Source organism: Xenopus tropicalis, chromosome 4, assembly GCF_000004195.4.
Source record: "Xenopus tropicalis strain Nigerian chromosome 4, UCB_Xtro_10.0, whole genome shotgun sequence".
NCBI lineage: Eukaryota > Metazoa > Chordata > Amphibia > Anura > Pipidae > Xenopus > Xenopus tropicalis.
The window spans coordinates 17,183,927-17,201,379 of record NC_030680.2 but is presented as its reverse complement, the minus strand read 5'-3'; the positions used below and the strand labels follow the sequence as shown (position 1 = coordinate 17,201,379).

General features: G+C 44.2%; 1 long non-coding RNA gene across 1 annotated transcript; it reads right to left on the bottom strand.

Annotated features, from left to right (window-relative positions):
- Positions 1–2,970: 2,970 nt before the first annotated feature.
- Positions 2,971–16,327, bottom strand: LOC116410525. The gene is made up of 2 exons (XR_004222454.1): positions 15,778–16,327; positions 2,971–3,204 (listed from the first exon to the last, which is right to left on the bottom strand). It is a non-coding gene; the product is annotated as an uncharacterized LOC116410525 (long non-coding RNA).
- Positions 16,328–17,453: the final 1,126 nt, after the last annotated feature.

The window sequence follows — 17,453 nt, the reverse complement described above, 5'->3', positions numbered from 1 at the left end:
ACAGCTGCTAATGTGGCCATACATAATAAGTATTGCTGCCCCACAAAATGTTAAAATACTATAATGAATTCCCCCCTAGTGTCTTAACTAATATACTAGTTATTATACACGTGAGGCAATGTGCAAAGGGCAGTTTTCGAACCCCAATTGCCATGTTTTCTTACCTGCAATGCAGCTCCCCCCCCCCCCCAGAATTCCATCCTGCTGATACGAAAGGATAAGTAAACCTTTATTTGGCAATTTACATTATTTTTTCAACGTCCCCATGTTCACAAAGAGACCAGCAGGTGGTGCTGTTGTAACAAATTGCATTTATATTACCAGTCCGTTTAACCCTTAATATCTTGGAATAAAAAAATAACGAATGGAAATTGCAAAAGTGCCGAGAGGGGGCAGGCGAGAATAATAATAATTTCCTTGCAAAATGCAATGGTGTACAGTATATATATATGTAAAAAAAGAACCCAGTTATTCACTGAGCCTAAATTATATTGGGCTATGTATAAAACCTGCCTGGTTTTCAGGGCAGCACGTAAGTAAATTGATGTATTTGATGCTTCTGTATAGAAGAGAATACACACAGGGTTGTTATTTGCAGTCAGCGCCCTGTGCGTCGGCCAATCTTATGGGCAGAGATGTAAAGATGCCTTTATTTGCTCAGCAAACACGAGCCCTGCAAGCTTTTCCACACAATGTGCCCCTTTCTTTAACATAAAAGGATGATGTGGGAGCCAGAACATGGATTGTCCAGAGGCAGAGAATTCCCACAGAATATATGGGCGGTGGGGACGCATATTCATTGTATCTATAACAACAGAGAGTTGCCTTGGAGTAAACATCCTACTGCTTTGTCCCAAAGCCCCCATGTGCCATTTGTATGAGAAACATGGCAGGTCCTATTGGGGGCAGATGGTTAATAAGGCAACTGGCATTTTTTTCAGGAATGTTTGACCCCCCCATGCAATTTGTAAGTATTCCCCCCCCCACCTCCCGTCTGTGTTGTCTCTGCTGTATGTAAAACAGACATTAGTAGCTAAGGTCCGACAGTAGACTTAAGGTCCCCATAGACGTGAAGATCCGTTCGCAAAGCAAGCAGATCTTCTCCCGATATCCCGATCTACGGGTGGGAAAATGTAGGCTAATTTGATCATTTGCCCTGGGGCCAAACAATCGAATTATAATGGTGGCAATGGGGCAGTTGGTTCAGGGACCGCATCAACGAGCCGATGCGGTCCCCGATCCGACTGAATCTTCTAACCTTGCCAATCGATATCTGGCCAGTTTCAAGCCAGATATTGGTCGGGCAGGCCCCTCGTTCTTGCCCCTACACGGGCCGATAAGCTGCCGAATTGGTCCAAGGGACCGATAGCGGCAGCTACAATCGGCCCATGTATGGCCACCTTTATCCATGGACAGACTGTTTACCTTGCCCCCAAGAAGCCATCTTGCCTATTTGGCCTACGTTATTTAGAAAACCGATGATTTCCATAGGGAGCGACTATAGAAGTATCAGTGGCTTGGGAGGAATTATATACAGGAGGACAGTTGAGCAACTATTTGGCCAGTGGAGTCTATAGATGTAGTGGAACCAGGCCAAACCTGTGACTATTTACCTTTGTAGTATTCCCATTTATTAATACATTTGACTTGTACAACTCTGTATGAGTGTGACACTTGGCCGAGTATAGGGGATCAATGGCCACTCTGGGAACTACTGTACTTTGGCTTGAACTTCTCTTAAGGGATCTGACCACTTGGCCTGTGGCACTGCATTTTAGGGACAGTTGCACCCAATGCATCAAAACAGACACAATTTCAGTTGCATCTTGATACAAGTTGGGTGCCAGTTGCACCTAGCATATACAGAATGAGGGGGGGGGGTTAGGGTTGCAACCCTTCTTTTTAACGAATATACCGGCCTTCGGGTATATACCGGCAGTGTAGGACTGAGATGCCAGGGGCCCACCAGAATACCTTGGATCATAGGCCCACTTTCTGCAGCAGTTGGGGGAATCGCATGGGGTTGGGGAAATGGGTGGAGCGGGCAGGGAAATTGGCAGAGCAGGCAGGGAAATGGGTGGGGTATAGGCAGGTCTGGCCTTATAAGGGGTAATTTTGGCCCCAGCCCTAGCAGGTGATTTACTGGCTGAGCCAGTCAAATACTGTCGTGGCGGTAACCCTAATAGAAGGGTTGCTTCACTTCTTAAATCAGTGTTTGCACCTAAGTTCATTCACTAAGTCTGATGCAACCCGAAGTGGAAACCCTGGCGCTACCACTAAGTTCAGGTTGGTAGTAGCTCCAGGGTTCCCCAGCCTCAATATACGCCATTCATCAGAAGAGGCAGAATGGAAGTACCTCAATGAATTGCGTCAATATGAACCTCTCTGTTGCGTCCAATTCAGAGCGCCCACCCTTGAGTTTACGTTTGTACATAGGCCCTTTGTGCTTCATACATTTAAAAAAGTTTTTCCAATTTCAAATTGGGCTCCGTGATAGTAATACCAGCACTGAATTACCATACATGTATACACGTACTGCATTATATATATAGGGTTTCCACCTTTGCTGGCTTTCTTAGCCCGGCATGGGTGATGTTACAGGGGGCCAGGCAGGAGGCGGGGCTGTTACATCACAGGGCAGGGAGAAGGTGGAGCCTTTACATCACTGGGGTGTGGCTATGATGCAGCGATCGCCAATTGGCGCATGATTGTTACTGAGTCCTGCCCGGTCTTCCGAAAACCAGGCTGTCCGGGTCAAAACCGGACAGGTGGCAATCCTAATGATATAGAACCGTGCTTGGTCAATAAGTAACACGGCGGAGTCTGCCTTTCCCATAGAAATATATCCCTTGTTACATAGCGCATAGTTTCCTTACATTATAATCAGTCCTGCCTCCAGCCAATCGAGATTAATATTTGCCTCCTGGCCACTTTTTTTTGATTGGCCCCTGAATTATATCACCAGGCGGCTGGAAATAAGAGCTTTATTTTACTGCCTGTAAGGAAGTTGCTATCAAACATATCAAGAACGACTTTACAAGACACGCCATCTGCTTCTAATCCAGTCTGCTGTGCGCTGGGAATAGGAGTGCTCGGCAAGCATGGCGCGCTTTAAAGAAAATACAACAGAAGCTAAAAATGCTTTGACATCTTTTGTTTTTTTTCTTCTTCTTTACTGACAAGCACAAATCCTTGGTGAAACGCCTAAAAATAAAGGAAAATAAAATAAGTGAAATAAAAAAAAGTGACATTTTGCGGTTAACAGGGAAAAAGATCGGAAAAAAAAGCTTGTTAAATTGAAATTCTGACAGCGCTGAGATATTCACAGAACGTAAAGTCCATCGTTCCCTCATTCAACAAAAGAGAGGAAAAAATAGGTTTTTCAATTTTCACTTTATATAGAGATTGATGTTCTGGGCATTTTACTTATCATTTATCATCATTTCCCCCTCAATATGTTGAAATGAATGCAAATAATATTCAGTACAGGTATTGGATCCATTATCCAGAATGCGCGGGACCAAGGGTATTCCGGATAAGGGATCTTTCCGTAATTTGGACCTCCATAACTTAAGTCTACTGAAAAATCAATAAAACATTAATTAAACCCAATAGGGCTGTTCTGCCCCCAATAAGGGGTAATTATATCTTAGTTGGGATCAAGTACAGGTACTGTTTTATTATTACAGAGAAAAGGGAATCATTTAACCATTAAATAAACCCAATAGGGCTGTTCTGCCCCAATAAGGGGTAATTATATCTTAGTTGGGATCAAGTACAGGTACTGTTTTATTATTACAGAGAAAAGGGAATCATTTAACCATTAAATAAACCCAATAGGGCTGTTCTGCCCCAATAAGGGGTAATTATATCTTAGTTGGGATCAAGTACAGGTACTGTTTTATTATTACAGAGAAAAGGGAATCATTTAACCATTAAATAAACCCAATAGGACTGTTCTGCCCCCAATAAGGGGTAATTATATCTTAGTTGGGATCAAGTACATGTACTGTTTTATTATTACAGAGAAAAGGGAATCATTTAACCATTAAATAAACCCAATAGGGCTGTTCTGCCCCCAATAAGGGGTAATTATATCTTAGTTGGGATCAAGTACATGTACTGTTTTATTATTACAGAGAAAAGGGAATCATTTAACCATTAAATAAACTCAATAGGGCTGTTCTGCCCCCAATAAGGGGTAATTATAACTTAGTTGGGATCAAGTACAGGTACTGTTTTATTATTACAGAGAAAAGGGAATCATTTAACCATGAAATAAACCCAATAGGGCTGTTCTGCCCCCAATAAGGGGTAATTATATCTTAGTTGGGATCAAGTACAGGTACTGTTTTATTATTACAGAGAAAAGGGAATCATTTAACCATGAAATAAACCCAATAGGGCTGTTCTGCCCCCAATAAGGGGTAATTATATCTTAGTTGGGATCAAGTACAGGTACTGTTTTATTATTACAGAGAAAAGGGAATCATTTAACCATTAAATAAACCCAATAGGGCTGTTCTGCCCCCAATAAGGGGTAATTATATCTTAGTTGGGATCAAGTACATGTACTGTTTTATTATTACAGAGAAAAGGGAATCATTTAACCATTAAATAAACCCAATAGGACTGTTCTGCCCCAATAAGGGGTAATTATATCTTAGTTGGGATCAAGTACATGTACTGTTTTATTATTACAGAGAAAAGGGAATCATTTAACCATTAAATAAACCCAATAGGGCTGTTCTGCCCCCAATAAGGGGTAATTATAACTTAGTTGGGATCAAGTACAGGTACTGTTTTATTATTACAGAGAAAAGGGAATCATTTAACCATGAAATAAACCCAATAGGGCTGTTCTGCCCCCAATAAGGGGTAATTATATCTTAGTTGGGATCAAGTACAGGTACTGTTTTATTATTACAGAGAAAAGGGAATCATTTAACCATGAAATAAACCCAATAGGGCTGTTCTGCCCCCAATAAGGGGTAATTATATCTTAGTTGGGATCAAGTACAGGTACTGTTTTATTATTACAGAGAAAAGGGAATCATTTAACCATTAAATAAACCCAATAGGGCTGTTCTGCCCCCAATAAGGGGTAATTATATCTTAGTTGGGATCAAGTACATGTACTGTTTTATTATTACAGAGAAAAGGGAATCATTTAACCATTAAATAAACCCAATAGGGCTGTTCTGCCCCCAATAAGGGGTAATTATATCTTAGTTGGGATCAAGTACATGTACTGTTTTATTATTACAGAGAAAAGGGAATCATTTAACCATGAAATAAACCCAATAGGACTGTTCTGCCCCCAATAAGGGGTAATTATATCTTAGTTGGGATCAAGTACAGGTACTGTTTTATTATTACAGAGAAAAGGGAATCATTTAACCATTAAATAAACCCAATAGGGCTGTTCTGTCCCCAATAATAATATGGACACGGGGAGGAGGGAATCAATGGACAGACAAAGGCAAAGTCTTACAAGGGTCAGATCTGCCTTTTCCCTGTAAGATTCCCCCATAAATTATGGGTCTCACTTATCAAATAAAATTATATAATGAACAGAAACACATTAACAACACCCAAAATCATACTAAAGTAATCCATGTGTCCTTTTATCCACATGTCTTTATGCTAGACTCCCTTCTTCTCAACTTGCCCTTTAACTTATCCCCCACAGCCCTGAATCCCAATTCCGTAGTGCAGGTCTCCACCGATGAGCGTAAAATCCCAACATCGCCCCTTTACAAATAATATAGGTCAGCCTTCTACATCTGATCCGGGCCGAGGGACTCTGTGCTTAAAAATAATGTTCTCCACTGCTTCTGTCAAAGTTTATTTTTTCTTTGCGGGTGAAAACTTCCAAGCGAAAGGCGCGTTCCTCTGAGCTTCCAGGATATTTAAAGTTCAGAGGAAGAAAAAAAAAAACAACTGTCTGGTCTGTGGTGAAAAAGAAACGGAGAAAGTGAAGTGCTGTATTTAGGCTGACCTCAAGCCTGGCCTCCAAAGGGAGGACTCGGATGTGGAACATTCTGACTTGGGTCTAAGCTGAAGATTGATTGTCTCTTGTTCTTACCCACTTCTATCTATTGTTCAGTGCTGATTCCTTAGTCAGTGGTTTAACCTTTTTATTACCTGAAACTGAAGGTTTATTTAATAGGAAAAGGTTTATCCTTGGGATGCTGAAATGATAGGGACAATATCAGCCCTCACACACCCAAGAACCCCCCTCATTGGAAGTCTCTCAGGAATAGGTAAGAGTCCCTTTCCAGCTGTAGCCCCTACACTAAGGCAGTTGTTGGGTGTAAAATAATAATTCCACTAATTTTGCTTGGTGGAGCACAGGACTGCTCTTGCTCTATGGTCCTGATGGTTTTTTTTTTTTACCCCTGGGGCTAGTTTAACAGAATTCTAGTCTGAAATCTAGAAGTCCCTGTACCCCTACTTTACTATGGAATGGTTACCTTAGGCCCTAAGGTTTAGGGTCTGTCCTGTTCTTCAACACTACCTCCACCTTAGGCCTTCTGGCAGATCCACCTCTGGCTATGGTTATAGTCAGATTGAGCATGTTTCCTCCCCTTTTATAGACTTGGAAATGGGCAATGGGGGATACTTCCCTTCCACAGGGCATAGGTTAATCCTTTGGGGCCCCTACAGCCAGTGTCATACCAAGGCACTGGGAGAATTCCCAGGAGGACCAAGCCATAGTGGGCTCTGTGTCTCTGTGGCTGATGTGTGCATGGATGACAGAGGTTTGCAGTAAAGGCCTGAAAGGCATCAGTGGTGAGGGGTGGGTGGGGGATGAGGGGTGGTCGGCAGCAGCAGCATAAGGAGATGGGGTAGTTGGCAGTGACGGGGCTTTGGAGGTCAGGTCCTCTGTTGAACGCTTGGGTCTTCAGTCCAACATTGCCTACATCTGCATTCCAAATAGTAGAAGCCACCCAGGACCTCCTTTGATGTGAACTTACTTAGAGCAGTCCTACAAGTACTTTAGCAATAGGCAATCATTTTCTGTTTTAGTGGTTCTAAACTATTAGGTGTTTTAGCAGTTTTAGACTGATATTACCAGGTTTTTGATTCAATATTTCTCTTTTAAAGTCAGAGTGTCGGCTCACCTCGAGCTTCTAGAGGTTTGGCAGGGTACATGGGAAATCCGACCATTAGGGCAGGGGATGGTGCTTTGGCTTGTTACTAATGGTAAGAAACAGATCATATTCGGTATTTTGAATATTAGTTTGTAGTGCCTTCTGTTGTAGACTTATTATTTTCTTCAGATATGTAAACAAATAGAATATGTCTATGAAGATTCCCATTCATGCAGGTCATGATATACAGCAGTGCTGTCCAACTGGCGGCCCCCCCTCTGTGTGGCCCCCCACCTGTCTGGCTGCTTTGATGGCTTACTCTTGTGTAAGCTTTAAATGGTATCAGTACTGAGATTAACTGCCCCCCTGCATGGTTCTCACCTCAGATTCAGGCTGTAATCCCCCTGTATTGTTTAAATATGTAATCCCCTGTGTTGTTCACACCTTTTAATCTCTGTATTGTTCACCCCCTGCAGTGTTCACACCTCAGGCTCAGGCTGTAATCACCCACATTGTTCACCTATTCACACCTCAGGAGCAGTAGAAACCCACAAATAATCCCTGCGCACTACAAAAAGAACATATACTGAGGTGGTACTGCAATTAAAAAGTTTTGTAATATATAGTTATTGTGCAGACTGTAGGAGCAGTGCCAGCATTGTGTCACTGTAGGCTGCCTGTGTGTGCCATACACATAGGCAGCATAGGGAAGGCAGAGTATGGCACACACAGGCCAAGTTTGGCACAAACCAGCCAAGAATGGCACACACAGTGAAAGTATGGCACACGCAGGCAGGGTAGGGAAGGCAGAATATGGCACACACAGGCAGGGTAGGGAAGGCAGAATATGGCACACACAGGCAGGGTAGGGAAGGCAGAGTATGGCACACACAGGCAGGGTAGGGCAGGCAGAGTATGGCACACACAGGCCAAGTATGGCACAAACCAGCCAAGAATGCCACACACAGTGAAAGTATGGCACACGCAGGCAGGGTAGGGAAGGCAGAATATGGCACACACAGGCAGGGTAGGGAAGGCAGAATATGGCACACACAGGCAGGGTAGGGCAGGCAGAGTATGGCACACACAGGCAGGGTAGGGAAGGCAGAGTATGGCACACACAGGCAGGGTAGGGAAGGCAGAGTATGGCACACACAAAGGCAGGGTAGGGCAGGCAGAGTATGGCAGGTTTTTGCTGTACTACAACCATTAATATGGGTATGGTCATGTGATAATATGGGTGTGGTTTCAAGTGGGTGCGGTTTCAAAAAGGGGAGTGGTCAAAACTGGCTTCCATTATCGGCCCTCCACCACGTAGGTCGGAAAAATTCCGGCCCTCGGTACAACAGAAGTTGGACAGCACTGATATACAGTATCTAGTAGAATTAAGTCTAAAACAACTGTACTTTTCTCACTTTTCTTAAGGAAAATCAGGAAAGTCCAGTTGTTTTAGACTTAGTTCTACTAGATACTGTTAACCTTTGTGGGTTGCTATGGGTTACTAGACCCAGAGCACCATTAGCGCCCCATATTACATTATAACTGCTACAAATATCCCCTATTATAGGATATTTCTAAGCCTTGAATGCATTCAGATTATTCATACTATTAAATAAGACTCTTTAAATAATGGCTAACTGCATAACATTTCATATCAAGGTTTAAGCTAATTTATCCCTCTTCAACTCTGAAAAGCTACTTTCTATGAGAAACTGATCAAAAGAATTCCAATATAACCTACTGTACATAATTAGCAGCCAGTGATTCTCCCAGATAACCCTGAGACCCCTTTATGCAAAGTAAGCTCTTTGGCAACAATTTTCCCTTTCAGATTCTTTGGAAAATGGCAATTGTTGTTGATATTAAATGGACATTACATTACATTAACATTTATTTATAAAGCACCAACATATCCCGCAGCGCTGTACAATAAGTGGGTTTTATACATTGGACATACAGAGTAACATATAAAGCAACCAATAACCGATACAAGAGGTGAAGAGAGCCCTGCCCAAAAGAGCTTACACTCTACAAACAAGTCTAGAACTGAAACAAAAGGGGACTGGGAATTGCAGTACATCTATGTTATAAATACTACATTGATTTTTGCCCCACATAGAACAGTTATAAAAGATACTGTGAACCTGAATGTGGTCTTGAAAAGCACTTTATATGTGAAGGATAAAATAGCCCATAGGTCTTGAAGCCTCTAGGAGGGATGGTTGCTGTGGGATAGCAGGTATAGTAGGGAGAGATGGTGCCTATAGTAGCAGTGGGGGGATAATAGCCTCTGGGAAGGGACTGGGGCTGTGGGATAGCAGGTATAGTAGGGAGAGATGGTGCCTATAGTAGCAGTGGGGGGATAATAGCCTCTGGGAAGGGACTGGGGCTGTGGGATAGCAGGTATAGTAGGGAGAGATGGTGCTTATAGTAGCAGTGGGGGGATAATAGCCTCTGGGAAGGGACTGGGGCTGTGGGATAGCAGGTATAGTAGGGAGAGATGGTGCCTATAGTAGCAGTGGGAGGATAATAGCCTCTGGGAAGGGATTGGGGCTGTGGGATAGCAGGTATAGTAGGGAGAGATGGTGCCTATAGTAGCAGTGGGGGGATAATAGTCTCTGGGAAGGAACTGTGGCTGTGGGATAGCAGGTATAGTAGGGAGAGATGGTGCCTATAGTAGCAGTGGGATAATAGTCTCTGGGAAGGAACTGTGGCTGTGGGATAGCAGGTATAGTAGGGAGAGATGGTGCCTATAGTAGCAGTGGGATAATAGTCTCTGGGAAGGAACTGTGGCTGTGGGATAGCAGGTATAGTAGGGAGAGATGGTGCCTATAGTAGCAGTGGGATAATAGCCTCTGGGAAGGGACTGGGGCTGTGGGATAGCAGGTATAGTAGGGAGAGATGGTGCCTATAGTAGCAGTGGGGGGATAATAGCCTCTGGGAAGGGACTGGGGCTGTGGGATAGCAGGTATAGTAGGGAGAGATGGTGCCTATAGTAGCAGTGGGATAATAGCCTCTGGGAAGGGACTGGGGCTGTGGGATAGCAGGTATAGTAGGGAGAGATGGTGCCTATAGTAGCAGTGGGGGGGATAATAGCCTCTGGGAAGGGACTGGGGCTGTGGGATAGCAGGTATAGTAGGGAGAGATGGTGCCTATAGTAGCAGTGGGGATAATAGCCTCTGGGAAGGGACTGGGGCTGTGGGATAGCAGGTATAGTAGGGAGAGATGGTGCCTATAGTAGCAGTGGGGGGGATAATAGCCTCTGGGAAGGGACTGGGGCTGTGGGATAGCAGGTATAGTAGGGAGAGATGGTGCAACTTGCTCACAATTTACCAGTACAGATGCAAGCAGATTGCAGTGCAATTTTATGTTACTAAGTTAGTTGCAGAATGTTGTCACTTCTGATGTGTCAGTTGCGAGTATAGGTACAAGATGCTAAGGGAACACTGGAAATACCAACTCAGGTGTTGATTCTGGTGCTTCCCTGGGTACCGTATATAAAATACAGAATGTCTCTTACCATGTATTGCACTGAAAGTTCTCTTTTTAAAAAAAAACATCAAATGTGCAGATGGAAATGGGTTAATGTATCCATATAAATAATGGCTCTCATTTCTGCATGTGATGTCTGCTTCACTGCACGCTTTTATAGATTTTATCACTGGGAATCTCGATAACGAACGCATTGCTGTTTCATGGAATGCCCCCCCCCCCTTATTTCTAAGAAAATGTTCACTGCAATTACAGGAAAGCATTTCAGCCTCTGTAATTACAAATGCTCAAGCTGTAAACCTGGCGACCTTAGAAAGCAGCGTCAGCCCCAGCCATCTTGTGTTAACCAATGTGTAAATAAAGTTTAAATCAATTACAGGCAACCGTTCCAGGTTGATATATCAGTTTGCCCCAACTTTATGTTTATGGGCAAAATGTGAAACCCTCAGCATTTAAATATATAAAGCAACAGGATTCCTTGTCTGCTCTACACAGGGTTGGACTGGGCGGCCCAGACTCGACCCTTGCCAGCACTCCCCCTGCCCGAATGTTCCTCCCCTGACGCGTTAAAGTTACACGCGCTCAGGGGAGGATTTCGGGTGGGGGCCCCTGCAGGAAGGGGGGAGTTTGGGGCGCGGCTGGAGCCCCGGTGGGCCCTGCACCCCCCAGTCCGACCCTGGCTCTATAAATCTGTTACTGACAGTGCACTCATTGGAGAATTATTCCAATCCAACTAGGTGGCTGTCAGTAAGAGGAATGCTATGGAGACCAATTCGGCAGCTTATCGGCCCGTGTATGGGCACAAACGACGGGCCTGCCCGACCGATATCTGGGCTGAAATCAGCCAGATATCGATCGAGCAGGTTAAAAAGTTTAGTCGGATCGGGGACGCATCAGCTCGTTGATGCGGTCCCTGAACCAACTTCGCCTATTACCGGCATTCTAATTTGATCGTTTGGCCCCAGGGCCAAATGACCGAATTAGTCTAAATTCACCCGATATCGCCCACCCGTAGCTGGGGATTTTGGGAGAAGATCCACTTGCTTGGCGCCATCACAAAACACCTTTCTCTGTTTATGTCTATGGATCTCTGATGCGCTGATATCCAGTGCAGAGCAATATTGAAGGTCAGGGCACCCAAGGGCCTGTGCCTAGGGAAACATCTTAAGGAGGTGGTGCCTAAATGGAAAAAAAGGGACACTAGGACACTAGCCTCTAAGGTCTGTGATGGAGCTGAGGGGTGAGAGTTCTCCTTGCTTCCAACCAACGCATGTACCAATTGGAAAGGAGGTAGGTAGCCTTAAGCTGGCCATACACGTACCGATAATATTCGGTGCGTGTATGGCAAGTTGGCGAGTCGACCGGTATCGCAGGAGGCTGCTGATATCGGTCGACTCGTCGATCGGCCAGGTCAAAAGATTTTGATTGGGCGCCATAGAAGGCGTCTGAGCAAAATCTGCCATCATGGCTGAATCGGCAGAAGGAGGTAGAAATCCTATTGTTTCCACCTCCTTATCTGCCGTTTCAGCCCTGAAGGTTAGTGGCGGGTCTGACGATCTTTCGTGCGACCGATGGTCGGGTGGGCAATATTGGGCTAATTTGGTCGTTTGCCCGTGGTCAAACGAACGAATTAGGTCGACAAGTATAGGCGTCCGTCACTTTGGGGACCGCATCAACGAGCCGATGTGGTCCCCAATCTAATTTTCAAACCTGCCCGATCGAGATCTGGGCGATTTCAGGCCAGATGTCGGGCTGGCCCATCGTTAGTGCCCATACACGGGCCGATTAGCTGCCAAATAGGTCCAAGGGACCACTATTGCCACCTATAATCGGCCCGTGTATGGTCCCCTTAACTCTAGGGAAAACACAGCTCGGGGTGGGGGAGGCAAAAAGCATACAATTAGCTCTAAACATGTTAATTTAGAGAAAGTTTAAGGAACAGTTTCCTTAAGGGTGAAGACACACAGAGCTACTTATTAGGAGCTACTTGTCAGGGCTACTAAACACCAGAAAATCCCCTGCCATAGACAATACTGAGAATTGCCTCTGCTAAAACACACGTAGAGACAGTTACGATTTATTATATATATGATATATTTTAGTAGCCACAACAAGTAGCTGCTACTAGTAGTTCTGTGTGTCTTCACCCTTAAAAGTCCTATCAGTGTGATATGCACAACCCATAGGCAGCCATTAATTATGCAAAGGCCTAGGAAATATGGAATGGAATTGGCTGTAATGCAAGGTGGCACTGCTAGTAGCACTCAACATAACTCCGTGGGCTAAATATAGTTAGTGCAGAGCAGCACGGAGATATGAGCCACCCCTTGTAAACACTATTGACAGCCTGACAAACCCAATGTAAAGCTGCCCCGCTGTAGGTCACATGATCATGACCCGGCCTTTCTCTAACAACCTGATGGGTCAATATAACTTGTTCATTATTACAGATACATCTCTGCTAATGTGCCTCTGCCCACTCAGTGTACGTATTATTCTTGTTATTACATTTTATTTTTTAAACTTTTCATGAAAATAATCCATAAGAAAAATGACATAGGGAAAGAGTTGCACCAGTTGAAACCTATCAGATCTTAGTTTTCCTTTTTTTAACTTACAGCTTTGTGCATTTTAGCACCTATATTAGATAATCAGTCCATTATGTTTAAAGGAAAACTATACCCCCGGAATGAATACGTAACCAACAGATAGTTTATATTATGTTAAGTGACCTATTAAAGAATCCCCCAAACTGGAATATATATATCAGTAAATATTGCCCTTTTACATCCTTTCCCGTGAGCCGCCATTTAGTTATGGGCTGTGTGCTTCCTCAGAGATCAGCTGACAGGAAGTGATGCAGCTCTAACTGTAACAGGAAGTAGTGTGGGAGTAAAAGACAGAACTCTGCCCATTCATTGGCTGATGGGGCCTAGCATGTATGTGTGCCTTGGCTTGTTTGTGTGCACTGTGAATCCTATGATCCCAGGGGGCGGCCCTTAGTACCTAAAATGGCAGCTTTCTATTTAGGATTACCCAATGGCACATACTAGTTTTACTATAAAATAAATCATAATAGTTTAAAAAATAATTTTGTGTGGCTATTGTGATTTCAGCATTCTATGTGCATTTCCATGCCAACCATTCTTGCTCAAAATCATTGATTATTTCACTTGTTCGAGTGATGTAGGTATATCATTGGCTAATGATCACTCCACACAATGATGGCTCTTCCATAAAAACACCTTCACCTTCTCAGACTCTGAAATAAACCCTGCAGTGCATAGATGAGCTCTGGTAATGGCTTGAATGGTAGCCTGAAAACTACGTTATTGCACAAACATTTCCCATGTTACGTTCTCAACCGCTTTGGGACGACATTGACTTGAAATGAAACAGATACTGGCATTTGTTGAAAGGAAGGTACTGTTTGTAATAAAGCGCGAGACCTCTATGGCTCTGAATTGAATGTCACCGAGAGTGGAATGGGCATTGGACACTCTCCTATATTTTACGTGCGACCTCCGATCTCAGCCTTAAATAGAAATGACAACATAAATACTGGCAACGTTGCAGATGTCTCCAGCTTCTCCAAGGATCCGGTGAATGGAAGACAAGCCCAACAAAAACACTGAATGATCATTGTTTGTCCTTTAGAAGGGAATCTCTTAAAGTTTGCCTTTGACTTGCTAAGGAGACAGTCTCATGGAATCTCAAGAATAAACTGTTTCAAAACATTGAAAAGATCCTTAGCCTGACTAAAATAACCAAGCAGTACAAAGGGCTTGCATTAAAATTAACCACTTGGGTCTCTGGTTGTTAAGTCATTGAAATTTATAGGGGGTCGTTCTTGCCCCTAAACATCATGTGTTGTTTAAAGTAATTTTAATGCTGGCAGATAGTTATGTTGTTCATCCCACAATCAAACCCATGCCGAGTCCCCTCTTTACCCATAGGATGAAAGTCCTATGTAACAGCCGAAAGGGTTTTGCCCTTGACCCTCCCCAACCTCACAAGTGGTGGGCTAGGAGAGAGGAATAGTGATGAGTGAAAATTTACAAAATGCACTGAAGTCAGTTGGATTTTTTATATGGTGAGATGGGGTCCAAGGTAATTATGCACTGGGTTTTCTAGGAACCTCCACACAAGTGTAGGATTGCTGTTGAGGGAACTCAACTGAAAGTAATTGTTGGACCAGGCCCAGGCCACTGGGCCCGATCCTGATTCCTACTTCTCTGCTCCTTCCTTCCTTTCAGAGATGTTGTACCTTCTTACAGTTTTTCAGTGCAGGGGTCAGCCTTGGGTGCAAGGCAAACTAAGCCCTACCAGCCTAGTCCCTCTTCCATTGGGTCTCTATTTGGATAAGGTGCCATCGGGACACTGGCCTCTTCATATCCCCTTATTAGAGCCTCAGCTGCTCATCTCACTGACCTACCACTAACTCTTACCGACATCAGTGAGATCAATCTAAATTGCCACTAACTATCCTAACTAACTATTCTCCTTGGTACCTCTCTGAGGAAGGGTTTGACCGGCCTAGCTGGTAAAACACCAACTAGAGCAGAGGCCAGTATATCAAATTTACCGGCAATGTACTTGCTATTAAACTTGTAATACCATATAAATCACTTTCTCCCTTTCCTCACCTTCTTCACTGCCCTATTTCCCTTATTTGACCCACCCACACTCCGCCCATTTCCATGCTCCACCCATCTGCCCATTTCCCTACCCCATCTCCCCATTTTCCTACCCCATCTCCCCATTTCCCCACCCCATGTCATCATCACCCCAAGTACTCTAATCGCAGTATCCTGCTCCCCTATAAAGACTCTCTTGAGGACTTTCCTGCTTAACAGCGCCACCTGGTGACTGACCTAGCAATAACAATATTTACATGATAGAATCTATTCTATTCCCTATAACTACCCCATTGACTTGGTTCACTCAATGGAGTTATGTTTAGGGGGGAAGGTAAAGTGGGGCACAGCAGCCGTAGAAGCACCGCTGTTCCTTGGCAAACACTATACATACAAAATAAGTTTTGCTTTCTATGTAACTGAATGATTACCACTCTGAGCAACCCATCTAACAACTGAGCTACCCAGTGTGGCTGGCACTGCAACTTTAATAGCGGCAAAAGGATAACAAAATCTCGCTGCCAGCACAATAGGCAATATACATGTCTCACCTGGGATCCATGGTTCACGCATCAATCATTTTGCATTCTATTTTGCTGCTAACTAAAACAAAATGATTTCCCTTTGCTTCTCTCCAAGGATGCATCCAGCCCGCGAGCAGTTAGAGTAGAAAAAACAGCCTTGTAATTGCTGTGCAAAAGGTGCCCGTAAGTCCCTTTCAGATGACAATCATGGCCGCCTCGCTCGGTTAATGAAGACTTGAGAGACTGGGAGTAATAATTAAAGCAGGTGCTCAGAATGCCGACTCTCTAATTGCTCTCTTAAACGATTCAGTGATGAGATAGCCGCCAATGCAAAAACTTTCTTCCTCGGCGTTGGAGCCGAAAAAAGATATAGTAAGATGCATTTCACAGTGTTAATATTTATTTTCAAACCCGGGAACGTTTCATTGCATATTGCTTTCACGCTCCATAGCTCTCCATAAAAACACAGCGATGAGAAACGAGGCTGGGCGGAGGAGGCTACGCAGGTAGGGCTGGTTGGGATGTGGAGCTGTTTATTTCTGAGCTAAATGTTAAATATTAGAAGTTTGTTTTTATTGCTGATCTTTGTCCAAGCAGTGAAAGACATTTTGGGCTTCATGTGACCTTAATAAAAGGAGTTTGCTGAAGCATTAGTCGTTTTCATAGAGGGTGTTTGAGGCTATCCAAAATAGGCCCTGACATTCCAAGTACACAGAGGCCCAAACAGCCCCCCAGCAGCACAATAAATAGTGAGTGTCTATGGCACCTTACAGCCCCCCCTGGCATTCCCAGTACCCAGAGGCCCAAACAGCCCCCCCCCAGCCCAATAAATAGTGACTGTCTGTGGCACCTTACAGCAGCCCCTCTGGCATTCCCAGTACCCAGAGGCCCAAACAGCCCCCCAGGCCCAATAAATAGTGACTGTCTATGGCATCTTACAGCAGCCCCCCTGGCATCCACTACATATACTGATCAGAAAGCCATGCAATACAAAAATGAAGCTCAGATTGGACACCAGGAAAAAAACCTGGTGGGCCCCGCCGATCCAGAACTGATCCCCACCTTCTGCTCACCACTTTCCTCCCTGCCCATATTACGCCGTAGTATAAGGTACCGTATATACTCAAATATAAGCCGAGGTACCTAATTTTACCCAAAAAAAACTGGAAAAACTTATTGACTCGAGTATAACCTAGGGTGGGAAATGCAGGCAGAGTATGGAACACACAGGCAGGGTAGGGCAGGTTTTCTACCACCATTAATATGGCTATGGTTATGTGATAACATGGGTGTGGTTTCAAGTGGGTGTGGTTTTAAAAAGGGGAGTGGTCAAAACTGGCTTCCATTATTGGCCCTAGGTGCCACAGAAGTTGGACATACTGGCATAGAGGATACACACCGCCTGGTGTTAGACTTTGGGACTGGGGTGGAGGGCCCCCGAGGAGGCAGTTCCAGTGGGCCCTTGACTTCCCCAGTCCAACAATGGGCAATGTCTTCTTAGCACCATGCTCTCCTAGAATGTGCAAATATTATTGGGTTAATTTACCAGCTAATTGTACATAGGGATTAAAACAGAACACTCACAGCTCCGAGAAAATTATAAATCATAATTTGTACAACAGAAGGTCGGCAGAATGTGCTCTACTGATATTTTTGTCCGCAAAGCACCTTGCCGCCCCTTATTTATGCCTGCAGCTCCCAAG